Consider the following 23,117-nt stretch of genomic DNA (forward strand, 5'->3'; position numbering starts at 1 on the left):
TGTAGAGATGCAGAAGTATGAAACATATGGTTTTCTTCACGCCTATGCAGGACTTTTGAACACTATTGTACTCTGAAACAGCTCAGCTCCTGCTGACAGTGGTAAATTGTGCATAAATGTCTGTTTATTCCAACATTTCCAGGAGGAGTAACAGAGGAATTATAGGAGTATGCAGAGTTGTAAGAAAAGATGCTCCAGTGATGTTGGTTAATGGGGAATATAAATATTGGAAAATGATAGAACTGCAATACCACGCACCACCCATGGACTGATGTGGCGCTGTTCGGTACAGAGAACAGCCATGTATCTTAATCTCCTGAATACAGAATATCATTGCAATGTTCTCCTGCTACCCAGTGATTTCAGTCCTGCCCCTTTAAACTATATCTCCATGGTTTTTTTTACTGAAATATCTCTCTGGCTCCGTTATCTGCGCTGCTCTGGGGCTTTCATGTGAGTTGTCACTGACATGTTGTGTACTAGCAGAGACCCTCATTATATCACTCCACTCCCCCGGGAGAGAGAGGCGGCTTGTCACATTACATTGTACATACCCTGGTCCTGTCAGAGGATGGAAATGTTTGTATGCTGCGTGCTTCCAAATGTTCCAGAACCTGCCTGTATATGGGAGGGTCAATGGGGGAGAACCAGGACGTGTAGGGGAAAATGTCAGAAATGCGGCATATCACATAAACGGATACATGTGAGAACCAGTGTGCCGTGACCCAGTCCTATGCATTCACAGCCCCCTGTCCCCAGTGATTACTACTTTGCTATCCTCCATTGATCAATGAGCAAAAAAGCACCAAAAAATCAGTAGTTAGGCTGGTATTACACTCCCGCTGACGAGCTGTGGGCCCCACACATGGATTCCCAGTAATCTCATACCTGCAACTTGAACCTACTGTCAAGAGCAGGTAAAGCTCGGCAATTAGTGTGACCCATGGCTCGCCCAGTGATTTACATAGAGAAAAAAAGACCAGCACATCCAAGCTAGTGTGAACAGGCGCCAACCCTCCCAAAAAAAGTAAAAAAAAAAAAACGATAAATGTTGCACCATGATTAACTAAGAATTACTCAAAAACATTGAAACTTTGATGACTGCCATAGAAAATAGGAGAAAAGGAAAAAAGCGCTATATAGTGTACAGTATATATGAAATATTCATCTGCAAAAATTGCTATGAAAATAAAGTAAAAAAGAAGGTACTTAGTGCATAGATTGGCCAATATATGTGAGCCCAACTGCCATATCAAGGCGTCCTTCAAAAGTTGGGTCCCTGTCCGGATTTGTCACCTCTCCTGGGCAAAAAAATGTCATTTGGCTCGAACACTGGCAGTAGTTCTAGGTAAAAGCATTAGACACTTCATGATTTTGATGTAGATCAGTTCCCAATCTTGTGGTCCTCCAACACTAATACTACAACTCTCATCATGCAACGACTGACTAGAGCTGTCAAAGTATGGTCAGGCTTATAGTTGTGCAAATACAGAGATAATTAAGCATTGGGTGATGTATGTGACAAGAGGAGGCTTCTTTCATGTTTTCTTACACTGGGTAGACAACCAGATCAGTGTGATAGCTGCTAAAGATTTTTTTTGGCAGGATTCCATATGTGTCAGATGTATTTTTGTGGCACTGTTCTGCGCTGTGCTGGGATCGGCATTGTTTTACTCCTGAGCAGGTTCCACCACAAGCTGCCGTTATATAATAATGCTATTATGAGTGCAATCCCCTCCATTTGGCTCAGATAGCGGAGGTGGCCTCATAGCTGTGACTCATCTGTGCATTCAGCTACTTGTCTTTGAGTCTGTGCTTTGTGGATTTCTTAAACAGTCGGCGTTCTTTAGATCATCTGTTGTACTGTTCGGAAGAAAATGGCCTGTTGCGCCTTATCCCTGGTGCTCCAAGAAGAGATTCGGTTGCAGTCTAATGGCTAACAGCAAATAAGAGATGATAGCGCTGGGCCCCCTGTGATCATGAGGAGTTTGCGCTATGAGGTGGGGCTCTCCTAAATGGACAGTACCCTAAGAACAGTCCGTACAAGGCCTCCTCCATGTAAGGGCCTCCTCAACCATAACATACACAGAAGATGATATCACTCTCAATATGGGGCACACCTCCTACCACTAAATCCTCCCCCAGCGGTACAAGAACCTCCAATCCTTGTTCTTTCCTCTTCCGATCTAATTGTCACCTCTTTCGTTGACCAGCCAGAACTGGGGCCTCTCCCTGCCATCATAGCAATAGCATAATGTCACCACCATGGTCACCACATCTAATGGACTCATTCAGAGCCATTAAATTATCTGGTGCAAATTGGACAGTCTGCTTTGAGCTTTTATGACGGTCGGACTCTAATATGAGGCTCCTTATTAAGTCTTACTTCAGGATGACTGTATTCAGTGACAGAGCTTTTACACTCCTCTACGGGTGGGTTACACCCGAAATAAATTGAGCACAATTGGCGTAAGCCATAAAGTACCTATTAATGCTGTAAAAAGTCATAATATGATACATGTACCATAAACCGCACCTGACAGAATAACACAAATTTTTATCTTCAAAGGTTGACATCTTGGACCACTTATTCAGGATATCTCAAGCAAGGGGAAAGGTAAGGAAGGACATATTTGTATATGGAGAGGTTACACAGAGAAGGAAACGCAAAATGATTATGGAGCCACCAGTTTTGCAGAAGCTATATGCTAATGTCCGGTAGTTAATGTGGAACACCCAAGCTACATCATGGTAGTGTCATATAACATAAGGAGATGGTGAGGTTAGGTCTGGGTTCTGTGTGGCCGGTCATGGTCTTCCACATAAAACTCAAGTAACTATGTCTTTATGGACCTTGCTTTGTGCACTGAGGCACAGTCGTAGAAAACAGAAAAAGGGCCTTCCCCAAACTGTTCCCACAAAGTTAGAAGCTATTATTGTCTGAAATTTCTTGATATACTGAATCATTAAGAGTCCCCTTCACTGAAACTAAGGGGACTAGATCCACCTCTGGAAAAACAATCCCATAGCATTATTTGTCTATATACCAAACTTTATAGTTGGCAGTGTCAGTCAGGTAACGTTCTCCTAGTATTCACCAAACCCAGACTCCATTCATCAGATGTTCCAGAGTCCAATGGCGGCTGCTTTACACCACTCCATCTGACACTTGGCATCGTGCTTGGTGATGTAAGGCATGAATGCAGCTGCTTGGCCTTGGAAACCTGAGCCGTCAAGCTCCTACGCACTGTTTTTGTGCTGATGTTAATACCAGAGGAGTTTTGGAATCTGCAGTTATGGAGTCAGCAGGGCATTGGTGACTTTTCTGCCTTCTGCTCCTCAGCACTCGGTGACCCCACTCTGTAACTTTACGTGGTCTCCACTTCATGCTTGAGTTGCTGTGGTTCCTTCCACCTTTCAATAATACCGCTCACGGGTGATGGTAGAATATATGGGAGGGAAGAAATGCCATAACCTGACTAACAGTGACGTCCTATTACAGGACCGCTCTGCTATCAGTGAGGAGCTCTTCTATCACAAATGTTAGTAAAGAAGGACTTCATGGCGAGGGGCCGGATTATACACCTATTACAATGGGACTAATGGAAAACCTGAATTGGGCTATTAAGAGATGTGTCCGAATACTATTGTCCATGAAGTGTATATAGACCTGTATGGCAACCCAACCTGAAGTCAAACAGGACCAGCACAATGTTCCAGGCAGTGACCACTAATGTTCAGCTGATCTAAAAAGCTGTGTTCCGCTTTCTATAAATAGAAGAGTTTAAGTCCTAATTAAAAGCCGCATGGATCCCCAGATACCAGACTGGAAGCTTGTGTCTAAAATGGCTTTCATGGAAAAAACCTTTTCTTATTTTAGAGAGAACTTGCATTAGTGTACGTTGTCCTCATACTTTGAATTTGGCCTCGTTGTAAGCCGAGGAACTCGAACACTAAGCACTATGTATCATGGGCAAATCGATTGCATCTCTCAAGATAGCAACATTTTCACTGGGGGTCAGATAGCCGGAGGGTTTTTTTTTTTTTTTTTTTGGAGACCCCTTCTTTTAAGACATGACCTTGTGCTGTAGACCTGAAGTGATCACCAGGGATCCTCTTTTCTCCTGACCAGTTTGGACCTAATGAATGATGAAGCGGCAAACAACTTCACGTTCATGGACCACATCGATAAGCATTTTTAAGGAAGATGTGGACATCTAAGACAATCCTCCATGGGGAGGGCTACGGAGTAGACTCCCATTGTTATTGGAGGAAGGTGGATTATGTCTTTCCTAAAGGACTTTGATTTGAAAAAATGTGACTGATTTATTCTAAAAAACAGTGCCACACTTCTTCAAATGTTGTATATGGAATTGCAGCTCGGTCAGTTTTTTTTTTTTTTCTTCTTTTATGCAATATTAGACACAATCTAATAAGCAGGTGTGGTGCTGCTTAGAGGTAATCTGTCAGCAGGTTATGTAAATGGAGTGAAGTATAATTTAGGGACTGAGACCCTGAGTCTAGCGATAATTCACTTATTAGGCTGTGTGCTGTTATTTCAATAAAATCAGTTTTATCAGCAGGAAATTATTACTACAGGATTAGTTGTCTTGTGCCTCCTAGTTACCTACTGTGTAACACCGCAATCGCCACTGATTGACAGCTTCCTGCCTATGCACAGTGTACACAGGATGCAACCAATCAGTCGTGTGAACAGGGTTATACAGAGCTCAGAATTATGAGCACTGCTAGATCTGCAGCAGAGAAAGCGGTGATTGTATCAAAGTGACAGCAAGCAGCACAGTAAGTGACACATCTCTGGAATCGGGATATCGGTCCCTACATCATGCTGTTCTCAGATTAGGTAGCAAAAACCTGGAGACAGATTCCCTTTAATTAAAGAAGCGGCTTTGTTTTTCTAAAACTGGACAAGCCCATTAACTCTATTCAGGCTAGAATATTTATTAACGTAATCACTGCTTCGTAAACTTGGAAATTGTGAATAGAAAGTAATATAGCTTAATGCACATAAGTTAGACGTGGGACTTTCTGCCGCTCAGCACCACATTCAACATCTCAGCTAGAGAAAGTCAATACAATTATCAAGCCATTTTTCTGCTTCCCCGGCCTGAGAGATAGTGGGATCAATGGTCCTCTCTGTATTGGCATAGGCTTCGGATGCAGCAGAGCTTTTAATGGGAATTACAGAAATGATCCATGATATTGCGAGAGGAGCTCAGGACTATAGACTTGTTTTCTCACTGCTGACAGGAGCCAAGTTTACACCGTTCTCGTGCCAAGGGCATCCGAAGCGCCTAACTGGCCTTCAGTGCGTTCTGTTATGGTGTCTCTTTTTTCCAGCAAATCTGATGTAAATGATGACTGACCCTCCATATAATAATAGTAAGAGAACTGAAACATCGAGAGTGATCCACCACCCATCGTAGACAAGGGGAAGCCAAAGGACTGGTCAAATGTTGACTTCCAGATGCAACATAGAGGAATAAAAAAGACCACTTTCACCACAACAACAAGGAGAATTGGACTTTTCCTAAGATCAGAAGACCAGTGATGGCCTTAATGGTTCTTTATGGATTTTTTTGTTCTCCATTTTGAGAGCTGGGTCATTTCAGGTGTTACCATCCTAGTTTTGGTTTAAAGCCAAGGATCCTCATTTATTGATGGAGACTGGTGACAGAATGTGCCCAGCTTTGGACGACCCATCCTATCGGGCATCACCTAGAGAGCCTGTCGATTTGAATGGCCTCTGTGCCGTGCTACCTTGCACCTGAGGTGGCTCTGCAGGAAATTCCACAGTTATTGCCAGGTTTCTCTACAGATCACAGCCAATCACTGGGGTTTCCAGAAAGGTGACATCTTTGTGACCTCTGAATAAGTATATTGTCCAAAGTGGACAACCTGTTTTTAATCCAGCCTTACATATTAAAGGGGTTATCCAAATCTGAATAATTGATTACTTGTCAATAGACTTCGTGATCAATATGAAATTGGTGAAGGCCTGATACTTGGTGGCCCTACTGACCAGCTATAATTTGTGCTGGCAGAGGCTGTATATACCGTAAGCAATGTATGGTATAGAATACAGCAACGCCATAAATTGCTTGGTGGCTGCTGCCAAGTACTGCACTTCATCTCCTAAACAAGTGCCAGTGCAGATTACAGCAGCCGGTTGTCGGCCCACCACCGATTTTCTATTGCTGACCTATCCTTCAGATACATAATCTATTGCACAGTACTAGATGACACTGATAAGGTATCACTGATCTAAGTCTGTTTGGCTGTCAGGTAATGCCCATGATGCCACCTCAGCTGTTTTGACTTGCTGATGGGGGCTTGACAACCACAAAAAATCCAGCCTAAGCAACAGCACATACACGATGGCCACCTTGAAAATGGAAGGTGGTATGAATTGAGGGCATTTCCAGCCTGGTTATCCTTATGCCTATGCTGCATTCTGGACAGTTTTTTTTTTTTTTTAGTAACTTCCACCCCCACACCCTTTTTCAGTTCCTACAAACACCATTCAGAGTGGAGGCCATTTTACATTGTAGGTTTGGCAATCCCTTGTGCACGAAGCCGCTTTACTTCTGATGGAGTCTGGTGTTCAAAATGGACGTGGCCTCTGAAGATCCAGTCCAGAACAAGCTCTGTTATTACAAGTGACACGCTGACAAATGAGCCCGAGTGCGCACAAGGGGATATAAATAGAGGCGCTGCTGACCTGCACAATATCCCGGGGAAGAGCGACTATGCTTGACGTCTGCCAAGTGTCTCCAAGATATAACCTATACGTTTAATTTCCCTCCTGCAGATGGTCATCGTAATTATCCCACAGAAAGTTTTAGTCACGTGCGTCGGTTTTCCATTGGATAAGACACGTAGATTCCCACTATGGTCACCTAAGTGGGCACTCCCGAACATTGCTCTACGTAGACAAGCTTACAATGAGCAGCAATGTTCCCGCAATTATTATTGATAGCATCTTTAAGGCTGAGATAAAAATTATCGATAGTTGACAGATCAGTCATCAGTTCAAACAAGCAATGCATTTTCTATTAATATTATAAACTGGTTTTGAACCCCTTCCGACATGAAAGTCTTATTTAATCAAGCACCAATCGGCTTCCTAGATCTTGGACTTTGAGGCAATTTATCTGTTTGTGTAAAAAGACGCTAACCCTGAGCATCCATAATATTTTCCTAGTATTATATCGATTACTATCATTGTTAGCCTTTATTTTAGTTGTATGATTGTTGCAGATTTCTGCTTTCAGCAGAATCCTTCCACACTCAGCGTCCAGTATCTACATCAGGTTTCTCAAACCAAAATTGGGTCTGGGACTACTTGGGCCACATGCACATGTTGAGTATTTGGTGAGTTTTTTTACCTTAGTATACGTAAGCCAAAAAGTATAATAGAAACACGTCACGACTTCTGTATCACCCACTCCTGGTTTTGGCTTACAAATACTGAGGTAAAAAACTCACCAAATACAAAAATTAGAAAGGTCAGTGCGCATTGTGAAATTTCAGCTGGGGCTACACACACCAACAGAGGTCGCATGGCCAAAGTTCACACTGCTGTGCAGCTGCTACTTCGCAATATCATAAAAATAAATTGTTCCATTGCGATGCCTAGCGTGTGGCAACCCCATTGCCACCATATACAGAATAATGGCCCTATAACCCCCATGTACCTTATAATGGCCACAGACCCCTTTTATGTACATCATAACCTAGCCCCCCCCCCCCCCCATGCACAGCATGACAGCCCCACAGCTCCTGTATTACAGTATGATGCCCCTAATAGAGCTCTCATCTTGCTTTGCATCTCCCATCCAGCCCTGTTTCTTCTAGATCCGCTCTGGTGGGTTCAGTGTGTCAGTCGCTCATCATGGTGTCATTCAGCAGACTCTGCTGCAGAAGTACCTGTTACTTTGTGATACAGCTGGGATGCTGTAAGAGGGTGGTGCTGTTATGGGCAGTAAGGAACACGCTGTTACTTTAAGAGACTGCACCCCCTTGTCTGGCAGGATGGAATGTTCTGCTTCTCCCCTGGGATATACTGTGTGAATGAACTGGACTGTGCAGATGGCAGGGGTGGAGCCTGCACAGCGTGTGTGAGCTGAGGCTGCTGCAGAGAGAACTTTGTGCTGATAGCTGCAAGAGAGGAGAACTGTGTCCTGATATAGCTGCAAGAGAGGACCCCCAGCCTGTAACGGAGTGGACTTGTGAGATTTCAGACTTTTCCGGATGCAGCGAGGGTGGCTGTCCTGTGTTAGTTCGAGGAGCCACGAAGATACCGAGAAAGGGATTTAAAGTTTCCAGGAGCACCTCCAGGACCCCAAAGAAAGGAGAAGACCACTTTTCACGGAGCTGGCAGAAAGCCGTGCACACCACCGTACTAGACTGTTGGGGGCCCCCGGGACTGGATCTGAGTCCCCAACATCACCGTGAGTTTGTTCCTGTTTTGTGCACGTCATGGCCTAGTGTAGGCTTCAATAGTCAGAACACGGCAGCCGTGAGGCCTGCTTAGTAAAGGCCAGGGAGGTTATACATAGAGTAGCATCATTATTTGTTTATTGTTTGCATTTACTTGTGTAACATATATTGAATCTGCAACATTTGGAGCACCATGCTATTTTACAGACAAGCTAAAGAATATAACTTGTAAATTATTTTTTGCCATTGCATACCCCTGTTTGCATCTTCCTCATCCACTTCATTCCTTGCCTTCCAATAAATCTACCCTTTGTTGTTTGCACCTCAGTAGTCTTCCTGCACCGTGGTGGTCCCCCAGCCATCGCTTCAATGGCACTTGGTACATTAAAAGACAGGGTGCCAGCTGCCTCTCTGCCACCAGGACCAAGCCCATTCGTGGCTGCGGGCTGCAAAAATTGCTTAGGGGGGTTGCATGTTGGAGAGCCTTGATCTACATCATTGATAATGTAGAGGATTACCCCTGGAAACTGACAATCAAAATGGAGAGAGGTCATACAGTACAGTCTAGGAACTGCATACAATACCTAACAAAGTGTAGTCTTCTGCACAACCCCGCTCACAGTATAAGTCTGCAGCTGTTGCTATTACTCCAAAAAGCATCAGACTCCTCTTCTCTGGGAACACTGCTAGCATTGCATGCAGTCTAGACAATCCTCTGTGGACTCCGCTCCTGATACTTTTCACCTGTGATCAATCACTGTAGCAACTACAAGGACAAGAGAGAGATTTGTTGCTCTCATATATTTAGCTCGCAGAGCATTGTCTAGACACTACAATTGTAGCAAACTGACAGCGGTGAGACGGATTGCTTCTATATGGGCGTGACCTCAATCGGTGATCTTGAAAATATTCTATTATATATTGAGAAAAGTGTATATAGATAAAATGTTCCATAAATCTAAGATATGAAGATGTTTCAGAGTAGATAATATGGCTGCCTTCGTCCAAAGACTGTGTCTATCCATAGGTTGTGTCTAGGATTGGAGCTCATTTCTATTGAACGGTCACTGTGCTGCAGTACCACACACAACCTGTGTACAGGAGTGGCACTGTTTTTGGAAGAAATCTGCCCCATTTTGATTTTTAAAACCTAGCCAAAGTAATATTTGGGATAGAACGTGTCGCTGATGTTTCTGTTCCGGAAAACTCAGTATGGCACGCTGTTGTGTTTAACCCTTTGCTTCGTTGAACTTGATCTCTTTTCTTACGTAGCTGAGGCTACTGATAGGTCGTCTGTCCCTCCCTGGGGAAATCTCCCAGCTGTCGTATGCTGCTCACTTGCTTCCTCTTAGGCGCGGGTGTGGGAAGCAGGTGGATTAACACTGACTCATTTTACTGCAACCCATACACAGGATAGAGGTTAGCGCTAGTTATTTAAAGGGGCATGAAATGAATATCCTTCCTGTTTCAATAGGGCATTGTCGTCTCATCCCGCACTCAGTGTGGAAGTGTAATTGTGTACCATTCATCCCCCTGTGAATCCGCCCGCACTACTAACGCTTAAAATGACAAGTAGGAGGCATTATACGGACCCCAAAGGGTTCACTAATTTCAGCTTGCAAATGTACTAACCCCTACAAGAACTATCCGGATTGTGGAAATCACAGCAAATCATTATGTTGACAGACTGTGGTCATCTAGGTGAGACTGAGAGAGTGAGAACGTTTAAGGCATTTTTATTACTGACTGCTAAGTCAAAGATTTACATACATTTCATTAGTGTTTGATACCATTGCCCTTAACCCCTTCATGACCTTGGGATTTTCCATTTTTCCATGTTCGTTTTTCGCTCCCCTCCTTCCCAGAGCCATAACTTTTTTATTTTTCCGTCAATTTGGCCATGTGAGGGCTTATTTTTTGCAGGACGAGTTATACTTTTGAGCGACATCATTGGTTTTACCATGTCGTGTACTAGAAAACGGGAAAAAAATTCCAAATGCGGTGAAATTGCAAAAAAAGTGCAATCCCACACTTGTTTTTTGTTTGAATTTTTTGCTAGGTCCACTAAATGCTAAAACTGACCTGCCATTATGATTCTCCAGGTCAGTACGAGTTCATAGACACCTAATATGACTAGGTTATTTTTTACCTAAGCGGTGAAAAAAAATTCCAAACTTTGCTAAAAAATAAAAAAAAATTGTGCCATTTTCCGATACTCGTAGCGTCTCCATTTTTCATGATCTGGGGTCGGGTGAGGGCTTATTTTTTGCGTGCCGAGCTGGCGGTTTTAATGATACCATTTTGGTGCAGACACGTTCTTTCGATCGCCCGTTATTGCATTTTAATGCAATGTCGCGGCGACCAAAAAAAACGTAATTCTGGCGTTTCGAATTTTTTTTCTCGCTATGCCGTTTAGCGATCAGGTTAATGCTTTTTTTTATTGATAGATCGGGCGATTCTGAACGCGGCGATACCAAATATGTGTAGGTTTGATTATTTTTTTTATTGATTTATTTTGAATGGGGCGAAAGGGGGGTGATTTAACACTAGAACTACTGAACTCGTGACCCGACTAGAACTACTGAATGTAGTCATTTTGACTACTGACTTGTTTTCGTTTATTTTTAGAGTTTCATTTGTGGTTATTTATTAATATTTTTTATGTATTATTATTATTGCGAGATCCAACAGTAATGCTTTGGAATGTTTTTTTTTTCTGATTTTTCATATTTTTCTACAGGAAATAACAAAAGTAAACTAAGTAAAACAATAATAATAGACGTATAATGTTCGTTCATTTTTGACTGGACCTATAAAAGTCTTGATGTTTTAGCTAATTTATACATTTTTTTTGCAGAATTATACTGTATGTGAACATGGTTGATCATAAACAAAAGAAAAATGAAAAAAAAAAACACGTAATTTTTATCGTTTTCGCGTCATAAACCATTACATTGCATTATTGCTATATTCATGCATATTGCCCATTTGCAGATAAAAAAAATTATTTCTAGCTGTAAACTATAATAACATCAAGCTGTATGCAAATATAGTTTTTCCCCCCAAAAAAATGCTGCTTCACACAAAATAATTGAATAAGGCTACTTTCACACTAGCGTCGGGAACAACCCGTCGCTGTGCGTCGAGCCGAGGTTCCCGACGCTAGTGTGGTCTCCGCCGCACAACGGGGGCAGCGGATGCATTTTTCCCACGCATCCGCTGCCCCATTGTGAAGTGCGGGGAGGTGGGGGCGGAGTTCCGGCCGCGCATGCGCGGTCGGAAAAAGCGGACCGTCGGGAGCAAAAAACGTTACATGTAACGTTTTTTTCTCCCGACGGTCCGCTACCACACGCCCAAGCGTCGCAAAACGGACGCGACGTTTTGCAATGCGTCGCAAATGCGTCGCTAATGTTAGTCTATGACGAAAAAACGTATCCAGCAAGAACTTTTGCTGGATGCGTATTTTCGGCAAAACGACGCATTTGCGACGTATTGCAGTTAACGCTAGTGTGAAAGTAGCCTAATATGACAATAAAATGTTGTATCTGCTATATACTTGTATGAGTTTTTTGAGCTCTTATGTCTGCATGTGTTCTCTTTGTCTCTTCAGCTGAACTGAAAGTACACTTACTATCCAGACTACTGTCTACTGCTAGGACCAGAGAAAAACAACACCCTTCTTTAGCATAAGATAAGAGCCTACAGTATTTCAAACAAACTCTTTTCAGTTCAGCATTAAGGTACCTTCACATTTAGCGACGCTGCAGCGATCTAGACAACGATCCCGATCGCTGCAGCGTCGCTGTGTGGTCGCTGAAGAGCTGTCACACAGACAGCTCTCCAGCGACCAACTATGCGAAGTCCCCTGGTAACCAGGGTAAACATCGGGTTACTAAGCGCAGGGCCGCGCTTAGTAACCCGATGTTTACCCTGGTTACCAGCGTAAACGTAAAAAAATACAAACAGTACATACTTACATTCCGGTGTCTGTCCCCCGGCGCTGTGCTTCTCTGCACTGTAAGCGCCAGCCGGAAAGCAGAGCGGTGACGTCACCGCTGTGCTCTGCTTTCCGGCCGGCCGGCGCTTACACAGTGCAGGAAGCACAGCGCCGGGGGACAGAAACCGGAATGTAAGTATGTAGTGTTTGGTTTTTTTTTACGTTTACGCTGGTAACCAGGGTAAACATCGGGTTACTAAGCGTGGCCCTGCGCTTAGTAACCCGATGTTTACCCTGGTTACCAGTGAAGGCATCGCTGAATCGGTGTCACACACGCCGACTCAGCGATGTCTACGGGAGATCCAGCGACTAAATAAAGTTCTGGCCTTTCTGCTCCGACCAACGATGGCACAGCAGGATCCTGATCGCTGCTGCCTGTCAAACTGAACGATATCGCTAGCCAGGACGCTGCAACGTCACGGATCGCTAGTGATATCGTTAAGTGTGAAGGTGCCTTTACACAGTATGCATGACACACGGATTGGATTATAACCAAATTGAATTATGTAACCTATGCTTTACACTACACCTCTTCTCTCTCTCTCTGACCTCTTCTCTCTGAGGTTAGTGCTATGGTAGGTGACGTTGGATAAGGCTACTTTCATACTTGCGTCGCATTGCGATGGATTGCCACACGTCGCATCCGTCGTGCAACGGATGCATCGTGTTTTGGCGGACCGTCTGCACCAAAAAACCTTCCATGCAACTTTTTTTTGTGCGTCGTATCCGCCATTTTCGACCGCACATGCGCGGCCGAAACTCCGCTCCCTCCTACCCGGACATTACAATGGGGCAGCGGATGCATTGAAAAACTGCATCCGCTGCCCCTCTTGTGATTTTATTTCACAGGATGCGTCGGTACATCGGCCCGACGCACTGCGACGGGTCCGTACCGACGCTAGTGTGAAAGTACCCTAACACAAGGAAAATGTGAAAAGTTGCCATCTGAATTGAACTACATCTATATGAACATCAGGGTAAATAAGATACAGTGAAAAAATTATGCACAAAACTTTACAGCAACATTTAGTGACAAAAGGACAGCAAAATATAGTAGGTAGTCAAAATGACTACCTTTAGTAGTTAAGGGTAAATTGTGAAAAAAAAAAAAAACGCGCAATTTTCCTATCGCCACGACAGCACCCTTACGAGAGAGGGGATCCGCCCACCATCTGGACAGGAACCTACAGGATTTAAAGGGGCGGTCCCCCTCACCACTCCAGTTTGGGTTCCTGTCCGGATGGCGGGAGCCTGCAGGATTCTCTTACCCGGGTCCACCATGCCTCTGCGCGGTTTCCTTGAGAACGGCAGAATCGGGGACTCTGGAAGCAGCGTCGGGGGTGTTCTTTTTTCAGACCCCTCCTCGTCTGGTCGTGTGGTACGCGTTCCCAGGGGTCGGGCAGGCCGCCCTGGGTCGCGTGAACGCCGCAGCACTGTCTGTAAGCGCGCGGCGCCGGTTCAGCGTCCTTCATACAGAGGACCCGGAAGTGGATGGTAGGACTTCCGGGGTATGCTGGGGGAGGAGGGCGCGGCTGCCTGTATTAAGCAGCGGTGTCTGCAGAAGAATATGCGGCAGTTATGACTTCGGTTGCGGATACAGAGCACCTTCAGGTGGAGGTGCCTGACCAACGTAAGAAGGACAGCAGCCGCTCCAGGAGCAGCAGCAGCGTGGTACGGGGGCAGGAGCAGGCAGGTGCCTCAACGTCACGTATGGATTCCCCTCCTCAGAGACCGGTACTATGCAGTTCAGCCTTGGTGAGTGTTTACAAAAAAACCAAGTAGCTGATATAGCCTGTCTGTCCTTGTGCTTTGTTTTAGGCCAAGAAATCGGCTAAATCCAAGCACAAGCAATGTGCGTTATGTGCGGTTCCCCTGCCTGATAGTTATCAGAAAAGGCTCTGCCAAACTTGTATTTGTCAGACCTTGGAAGAGGAGGCTCCCCTTCGTGCATCAGACCTCAGGGCAGTTATAAGGGAGGAAATTAGTAGTTCCCTTAAAAGCAGTCGGCATGAAAGATCCAGGGAAGTATCACCAGGATCAAGCCCGTCTATGCAAGAGGGTGAATGTTCACGTTCCTCATCACCATCCTCTTCAGATGAAGAGGGGAGACCTTGTTTTTCAGTGGATGGAATGGACGCACTAGTTAAAGCGGTTCGTACCACCATGGGGGTTGTAGAGAACAAGGAGCCAAGGTCAACCCAAGATCTAATGTTTGCAGGGTTGTGCCAAAGGAGCTGTAAATCGTTTCCGGTAGTGGACACGGTGAAAGAACTTGTTAAGCGAGAATGGGATAAGCAGGATAAGGGTTTCCTGCCATCATCAGCGAAGAGAAGGTACCCCTTTGATGATAAAATCCTGGCGGAATGGGTTAAAATTCCTAAAGTGGATGCGGCTGTGGCTTCCACATCTAAATCAACCACCTTACCGCTAGAGGATGTAGGCCTTCTAAAAGACCCTGCGGACAGAAAAGCAGACATGTTCCTTAAAAAGGTTTGGGAAGCATCGTCGGGGGCTTTCAAACCGGCAATTGCCGGCACTTGCACGGCCAGATCAGTTATGGTCTGGGTAGCCCAGCTGGAGGAGCAGCTAAAAACTAAGGTGCCTCGTGACAAGTTACTGGATTCACTATCCCAGATTCGGGAAGGTGTGGCATATTTGGCGGACGCCTCGGTAGACTCCCTAAAACTTGCAGCCAGATCAGCAGGATTCTCAAACGCTGCCCGGCGAGCCTTATGGCTTAAAACCTGGAAGGGGGACGCGCAGGCTAGAGCTAAACTATGTACTATTCCGTGTAGGGGTGAGTACTTGTTTGGGCCAGTGCTGGATGACATCCTAGCTAAGGCTGATGATAGGAAGAAAGGTTTTCCTAAAGTGTTCAATCCTACCTTTAGGAATACCTTCAAGAGACGTTTCCCATACCGGAGACCTTACTCAGCCCGAAATTGGGAGCCGGCGGAGCCGAAGAAGAGAAATTCAGACTTCAACACCTCATCATCTTCTTCAAGACGTAGGCGAAATTACCGATAGATCGGACCTTCCAGTAGGGGGCAGATTAAGGCATTTTTATACTCAATGGGTCAAAGTAACTTCCAATAATTGGATCCTGGGTATAGTTAGGTCCGGATTAAAACTAGAGTTCCGGGTAAGACCTTCAGATTATTTTGTATTGACTGCCCCTGGTTCCTTAAACCAACAGAAGGCCCTGGAAAAAGAGATTCAAATGTTGAGACAAAAGGAAGTTATTGTAGAGGTTCCAAAAGATCAGGAGGGAGAGGGGTTCTATTCCCCCTTATTCTTAATCCCCAAACCTGATGGTTCCTTTCGAACCATCATAAATTTACGAAAACTGAACAAATTTTTACAATACCATGCCTTTAAAATGGAATCAATTAAATCGGCAACTAAACTTCTTTTTCCCAGGTGTTATATGACAGTCCTGGATTTAAAAGATGCATACTACCATCTGCCCATTCACAAAGATCACCAACGGTTCCTCAGAATGGCGGTGCGCCTAAACGATCAGGTCAGGCACTTTCAGTTTACGGCAATGCCATTTGGATTATCTATGGCACCAAGGGTGTTTACTAAGGTCATTGCGGAAGTAATGGCCTATGTCAGAGAGCAAGATACTTTAGTTATACCCTACTTGGATGACTTCCTGGTAGTGGGTAATTCATTTGTCCAGTGTAAAGATCGCCTAAACTGTATAATATCTTCTCTACAGGACCTAGGTTGGTTGGTCAACCTAGAGAAGTCAAAACTAAGGCCATCGACTATTCAGACCTTCTTGGGTATTCTGCTAAATTCAGAGAATCAGCTGTGTTTTCTTCCAGAAGAAAAGAAGGAGAAGGTTATACACAAAGTCAGCACGGTGATAAAAAGACCAAATCTGACCTTGAGAGATGCAATGTCCCTGTTGGGATCATTAACAGCATGTATACCGGCTGTTCTGTGGGCTCAATTCCACACTCGGGTACTACAAGCCCAGGTCCTGGATACAGAGAAGAGCCTTCAAGGTCGGTTAAGCGGAAATCTCAGGCTATCTACCACCACTCTAAACAGTCAAAAATGGTGGCTAAGTATAGAACATTTGTCAAACGGAGTTTGTTGGGAAATAGTACCAGACAACACGATCACGACCGATGCCAGTCCAATAGGATGGGGAGCTCACATAGGAGATGTTTGGACTCAAGGGCAATGGTCTCCCTTAGAAGCCCAAGAGTCCTCCAATTGGAAGGAGCTCACGGCAGTAAGAAATACCCTGCTCAGATGGCTACCGTTGCTTCAGGACTCGCATGTAAGAGTCCAGACGGACAACACGACAGTAGTAGCATACCTCAACCATCAGGGAGGGACGAGGTCGAAGTCTCTGATGATCACCACCACAGACATATTCAATATGGCCGAGACTCATTTTCGCTCTCTTTCAGCGGTTCACATACGAGGAGAACACAACATACAGGCAGACTACCTCAGCCGTCATTCTCTACGTCAGGGAGAGTGGGTCCTAAATCGGCTAGTTTTCAAACAGATCGTGGGTCTGTGGGGATCACCAGTCCTAGATCTGTTTGCTACGAGGGAAAACAGACAGACCAGGAAGTTTGCATCCCTTAGGGTAGCGGACAACCCTTCCGTAGTGGACTCCCTTCAGATTCATTGGGGGTTCCCTCTAGCCTATGCATTTCCCCCACTATGTCTGATTCCGCTAGTTCTCAGGAAGATCAGGAAGGAGGGGGCGAGGGTAATCCTGATTGCCCCCTTCTGGCCCAGGAGGGCATGGTTCTCCTTACTCAGGGCAATGTCAGTGACCGACCCCTGGGTGTTGCCCGTAATTCCAGATCTTCTTTCTCAGGGTCCATTCCGTTATCCCAATGTGGAATCTCTGCATCTCACGGCGTGGAATTTGAAAGGGAATTATTGAAAAGGAGGGGATTTTCTGATGCTTTAATATCTACCCTTTTAAGTAGCCGAAAGGAAATTACTACTAAAATTTACTGTAAGGTCTGGAAAAAATTTCTTGCCTTTCACCAACAGCCCTTTACGGATAAAATTCCAATTCCGGCTATTCTGGAGTTTTTACAGAAAGGCCATGAATTGGGTTTGGCGGTAAATACCCTTAGGGTCCAGGTATCTGCTCTGGGGGCATTGTATAACAGCAATGTAGCAGGAAATAGATGGGTATCTAGATTTATGAAAGCTATGGATCGGAGTAACCCCGTTCATATTGTTAGATTACCGCCATGGGATCTAAATTTGGTTTTAGACGCTTTGACAGAACCCCCCTTTGAGCCGTTAGATTCTGTCTCCATTAAAAATTTAATTTTAAAGACGGCCCTGCTAGTAGCCTTGACTTCTGCTAGAAGAGTGAGTGATATGCAAGCGTTGTCAGTAGACCCTCCTTATCTAATGATCTTTCAGGATAGGCTAGTCTTGAAGCCTGACCCAGCATACCTACCGAAGGTAGCCTCTAAATTCCATAGGAGTCAGGAAATATTTTTACCTTCTTTTTGTGATAACCCAGTTTCAGCAGAAGAACAAAAATGTCATATGCTAGACGTTAGAAGAACTGTATTAGAGTACCTACACAAAACAGAACCCTGGAGGCAGAGTAGGGCTCTGTTTGTCTCCTTTCAGAACCCAAGGAAGGGGGCGAGTGTTACTAAAGGTTCTATTGCCAGATGGATCAGAGATGCAATATGTCTTGCCTATACTGCCAAAGGTCAGACTCCACCAGAAGGCATCAAGGCCCACTCCACTCGAGCCATGGCCTCATCCTGGGCGGAGAAAACGGACGTCTCCATAGACGTAATATGTAAGGCGGCAATGTGGTCATCTCCTTCCACCTTTTATAATCATTACCATCTTGATCTATCATGTAAGGCCAATTTAGACTTTGGCCGTTCAGTACTTAGTGCTGTAGTCCCTCCCAGGTTAGTCTTTGAAAGTCTCTCGTAAGGGTGCTGTCGTGGCGATAGGAAAACCGGTTTTTACTTACCGGTAATAGGATTTTACAGAGTCCACGACAGCACCCGCACATTCCCCCCCGTAGTTAATCACTGGTTTCCTGCACTCTTTGGAAAGTGTGCTATTAGTTATCACTCTTTTAGAGGTGGTGGTATTTAGTAATGTTTAAGTATGTATGTTTATGTACTAACTCAATGGGCGGTGTCCCTTATACTCTGAAACACAAACTGGAGTGGTGAGGGGGCCGCCCCTTTAAATCCTGTAGGTTCCTGTCCAGATGGTGGGCGGATCCCCTCTCTCGTAAGGGTGCTGTCGTGGACTCTGTAAAATCCTATTACCGGTAAGTAAAAACCGTTTTTTTCACCAAAATTATTTATTGTCACAAAATCTTTTTTCACATCCTATTTGAGGAAAAGTCAACGAGTCTCAAGCCAGAATTCCGAAAAATGTAGTCACAAAAGAGAAATAAAAAGTGAAAGTAGTCAAAATGACTATACCAGTAACCGGTATACCGGTTAAAGGCCGCTGTCTGCGTTTGACAGCGGCATTTAACTAGTTAATAGCGGCGGGTGAATTGCGATTTCACCCGCCGCTATTGCAGGCACATGTCAGCTGTTAAAAACAGCTGACATGTCACAGCTTTGATGCGGGCTCACCGCCGAAGCCCACATCAAAGCGGGGGTACTATCCCGTCCGAGGTCAGAAAGGGGTTAAACTGAATGACTTGGGTCAAACATTTGGGATATCCTTCCACAAGCTTCTCACAATAGTTGGTTGGAATTTGGGCCCATTCCTCCTGACAGAACTGGTGTAACTGATCCAAGTTTGTAAGGCTACGTTCACATTTGCGTTGTGCGCCGCAGCGTCGGCGCCGCAGCGCACAACGCAAACAAAAACGCGGCAAAACGCACGCTAAAACGCTGCGTTTTGCGCCGCATGCGTCGTTTTTGGCCGAAAGTTGGACGCAAAAAAAATGCAACTTGATGCGTTTCTTGCGTCCAACGCTTGCGGCCATGCGGCGCAAAACGCAGCACAACGCATGTCCATGCGCCCCCATGTTAAATATAGGGGCGCATGACGCATGCGGCGCCCGACGCTGCGGCGCTGACCGCAAATGTGAACGTAGCCTAAGTTGCCTTGCTCGCACCTGCCTTTTCAGCTTTGCCCATAAATTTTCAATAGGACTGAGATCAGGGCTTCGTGATGGCCACTCCAAAACATTGACTTTTTTAATCCTTAATCCACTTCATTACCACTTTGGCAGAATGCTTTGTGTAATTGTCCTTTTGGAAGACCCATTTCTGCCCAGGCTTTAACTTCCTGGCTAATGTCTTGAGATGTTGCTTCAGTATTGCCACATAATCTTCTTTTCTCATGATGCCATCTATTTTGTGAAGTGCACCAGTCCCTCCTGCAGTGAAACCCCACACCATGATGCTGCCACCCCCGTGTTATACAGTTGGGATGGTGTTCTTAGGCTTCCAAGCTTCTCCCTTTTTCCTTCAAACGAAACGATGATCATTATGCCCAAAAAACTAAATTTTAGTTTCATCAGACCACAGGACATGTCTCCAAAAATTAAGGTCTGTGTTCCTGTGTGCATTTGCAAACATTAATCTGGCTTTTTTATGTTTCTTTTGGACTAATGGCTTCTTCCTGGCAGAGTGGCCTTTCAGCCCATGTTGACACAGTACTTGTCTCACTGTGAATATTGACACAATCTTACCAAGCTTCCACCATCATCTTCATAAGGTTTTTTGTTTTTGTCCTTGGGTTAATATGCCATGTCAGACCAAAGCATGTTTATCTCTGGGACACGGAACCCGTCTACTTCCTGAGCGGTATGAGAACTGGATATTCCCATCTTGTTTGTACTTGTGTATAATTGTTTGTACAGATGAACAAAGCACCTTCAGGTATCTTGAAATTGTGCCCAAGGATGAGCCAGACTTGTGCAAGTCCACAATTCTCTTTCAGATATCTTGGCTGATTTCTTGACTTTCCCATGATGCTACACAAAGAAGCAGTGTGTTTCAGGTGTGCATTAAAATACATCCACAGGTGTGTCTCTAATTAACTCAAATGTTGCCAAGAAGCTACTAAACACATGACATCATCATATGGGCAGTCCAGAATTGTTTAAAGGCAGAGTAATCTTATGTGTATGTAAACTTTTGACTTTCCAGTAAGTAATAAAAATGCCTTAAAACATTTTTTTTTCTCTCGCTTTCTCTAAAACGGGAAAGATTTATACTGATTTTATGTCAGATATTGAGATAAGCATGCATAGGTGTTTTTTCATATAGTGTATGTAAACTTCTGGTCACAACTGTATGTCCACAAAGGACCTGTAGAGGAAATACTGCGAATTTGTCACACGTCAACCATTGCAATGCAAAGGGTGAAATACACAGCATGCATTGACAAACTGGGGATTTAAAATCTGCAGCCACGATGAATTTCTGCTGTGGATTTTTTTTCCCGTAACGTGTTGATGATTTTTGTTAAATTTTACCCATTACACCGCAACTGTAATACGGAAAATCTGCTGCATGTTTGACCCTTGTGTGCCTACTACTTTCCTCTCCCTTACCACATTAATGGGTTGCCTATGAAAATGGTGCAAATGTGTGTGCACGAAAAAATTTTCACACCAGATACGTTCTCTGTGTACGTCTCTTTAAGCTCTCCAGTTTCGTAAACCCATTTTGATTTACCCGTTTTGTGAATGGAGAGCTACAAAGAGTTTCTCCCTCCCTGGAGGACCCGTCATGTCCTGCATTAGGCTGCCATTACTAGCAGTATTTGGTCAGTATTTTACATCAGTATTTGTAAGCCAAGCCCAGGAGTGGGTGATAAATACAGAAGTGGTGACGTGTTTCTATTATACTTTTCCTCTGATTGTTCCACTCCTGGGTTTGGCTTACAGATACTGATGTAAAATACTGACCAAATACTGCTAGTGTGATGGCAGCTTTATACAGATAGCCTGTTGATTTGAATGAGTACTGTGTAATTCCTCATTTCTCATGCGGAGGCGCTGCAGGGAAATTAAATGCTTACTGCCAGGCCTCCTAACTGATTTCTGTGGCTTCATACACTTTGTGATCAGCGTCCTATGATGGGACCCTTCTAGTAGTGTTGGACTGAGTTGCCAAGGGCCCAACCGTAACATTGACTTTAGGGGGCCCACTTTTCACCTGCATGAAAATATTACACTACCTTCTTTCACAAATTTACCTATATCTCTATATAATAATAAACTGGGTAGTATGGTAAATGAATGATGAGATGCTGCTTTTTTCTATACACAGTGAATCAAGTGAATTATGCCAAGTACTGCCCACATAGTGGGTTTGGGGGCCCCGTGTATGCACAGGAGCCCACCAGGAGATTCCCTGGTTCTCCTATGGGCCAGTCCGAGCCTGCCTTCTAGCCATTATGGATTGCCCAAGGCAGACTTGTCTTGAGTTTGTGTGTTCTCTCCGTATTTGCATGGGTTTCCCCCGGGTACTCAGGTTTCCTCCCACATTCCAAAGACATACTGATAGGAGATTCAGATTGTGAGCCCCATCGGGGACAGTGATGATAATGTGTGCAACCTGTAAAGCACTGCGGAATATGTTGGAGTTATATAAATAAAAAGATTATTATTTATACTGAGCTGCAAAATATGTTGGCGCTATAGGAGCAGCAGTGAACATGACCTCTTAGAAGGGACACTCTTCGTGGCTGATGGTGTGTGGCAGAATTCAGACTAGCGACTATTCTACCCACTAGTGACAGTCGCACACAGCAGTTGTATCGCAGAGTCCACCCCTCCCTATACAAACTGCACAGGATCCATTTAATCCTCAAATCCCAATCATAAAAGGCACAATGGAGAGGTTCCTGGAAATGCAGCGATGAAGTGTGGTGACAATACAAAGCGGTTTGTACACGCAGGAGGGATCTTTTGTGTGGATGGCTGAGTAAGTGGATGGGTGACATCACTGAGTCTAGTGTTGGATTACAGCAGACACGGGAACCACCCATTGCAGCCCTAGTATCCAGCAGTATGAGGCGGACTGCCTGGACGCTGGCACCCTGGGCTCTTCCCTACTGATCCATCCAAGTTCACTCTGCCTGGGGGAGATCCAGCTCTCTGTAAGTACCATGCCATAGTACATAGTAACCAGGGGGAGCTAAGTGCCCCAGCCGGGGGGCATGGAGCCCTGTTTCCCTTTAAATACTTGATACGCTTTGCAATCACTTGTGCATTTATTTTATACCCAGCTGGTAACTAAGAGGTTAATAATTGATCGATCCTTTATGCCGCTGCTTTATATAGTCGAGGCCATTCTGGAACCGTTTGGCAGGGCCTGCTGAAACTTCTAGTTCCACATCCATCATATTGTACGCATCATCTGTTCCAGTACTTCACTGGCCATCTTATTTAGCTCTGGGAGTTAAGGTGTTAATTGCATTCTTAATATATTGTAGGGCTTAACCCTCGCAGGCAGCCTGTATCTTGGTTTTGGTTGTCAGAGCCCCCTGGCATTATGGAGCCACAGGTTGTCCTTCTGTCCACGTACGTGACTGCATGTGGCATCGCCGTGGATCCAGAAGGAGTTAGAGAATTCGTCATTTATTATTAACGTTACAAGCAACCTCCATGTATGAAGCAACCTCCATCTATTATTCAGATGCAGCT

The 23,117-nt window shown here is 44.7% G+C and overlaps 1 protein-coding gene across 5 annotated transcripts in view; it reads left to right on the plus strand.

Moving 5' to 3' along the window:
* Positions 1 to 23,117, plus strand: part of PKIG (cAMP-dependent protein kinase inhibitor gamma) — a 101,981-nt gene that overhangs the window by 42,863 nt on the left and 36,001 nt on the right. For 2 of the 5 annotated variants that reach the window (XM_077252790.1, XM_077252791.1), the window contains exon 2: positions 2,570 to 2,617. The exons of 2 other annotated variants lie outside the window; for them this stretch is intronic. The gene's annotated coding sequence lies outside the window, so the exon portion shown is untranslated. Of the gene's footprint in view, positions 1 to 2,569; positions 2,618 to 22,418; positions 22,571 to 23,117 lie in introns of those variants that run through there. One more of the 5 variants, XM_077252792.1, reaches the window with a different exon arrangement.

The sequence above is a fragment of the Ranitomeya variabilis genome, chromosome 4, assembly GCF_051348905.1.
Source record: "Ranitomeya variabilis isolate aRanVar5 chromosome 4, aRanVar5.hap1, whole genome shotgun sequence".
Classification (NCBI taxonomy): Eukaryota; Metazoa; Chordata; class Amphibia; order Anura; family Dendrobatidae; genus Ranitomeya; species Ranitomeya variabilis.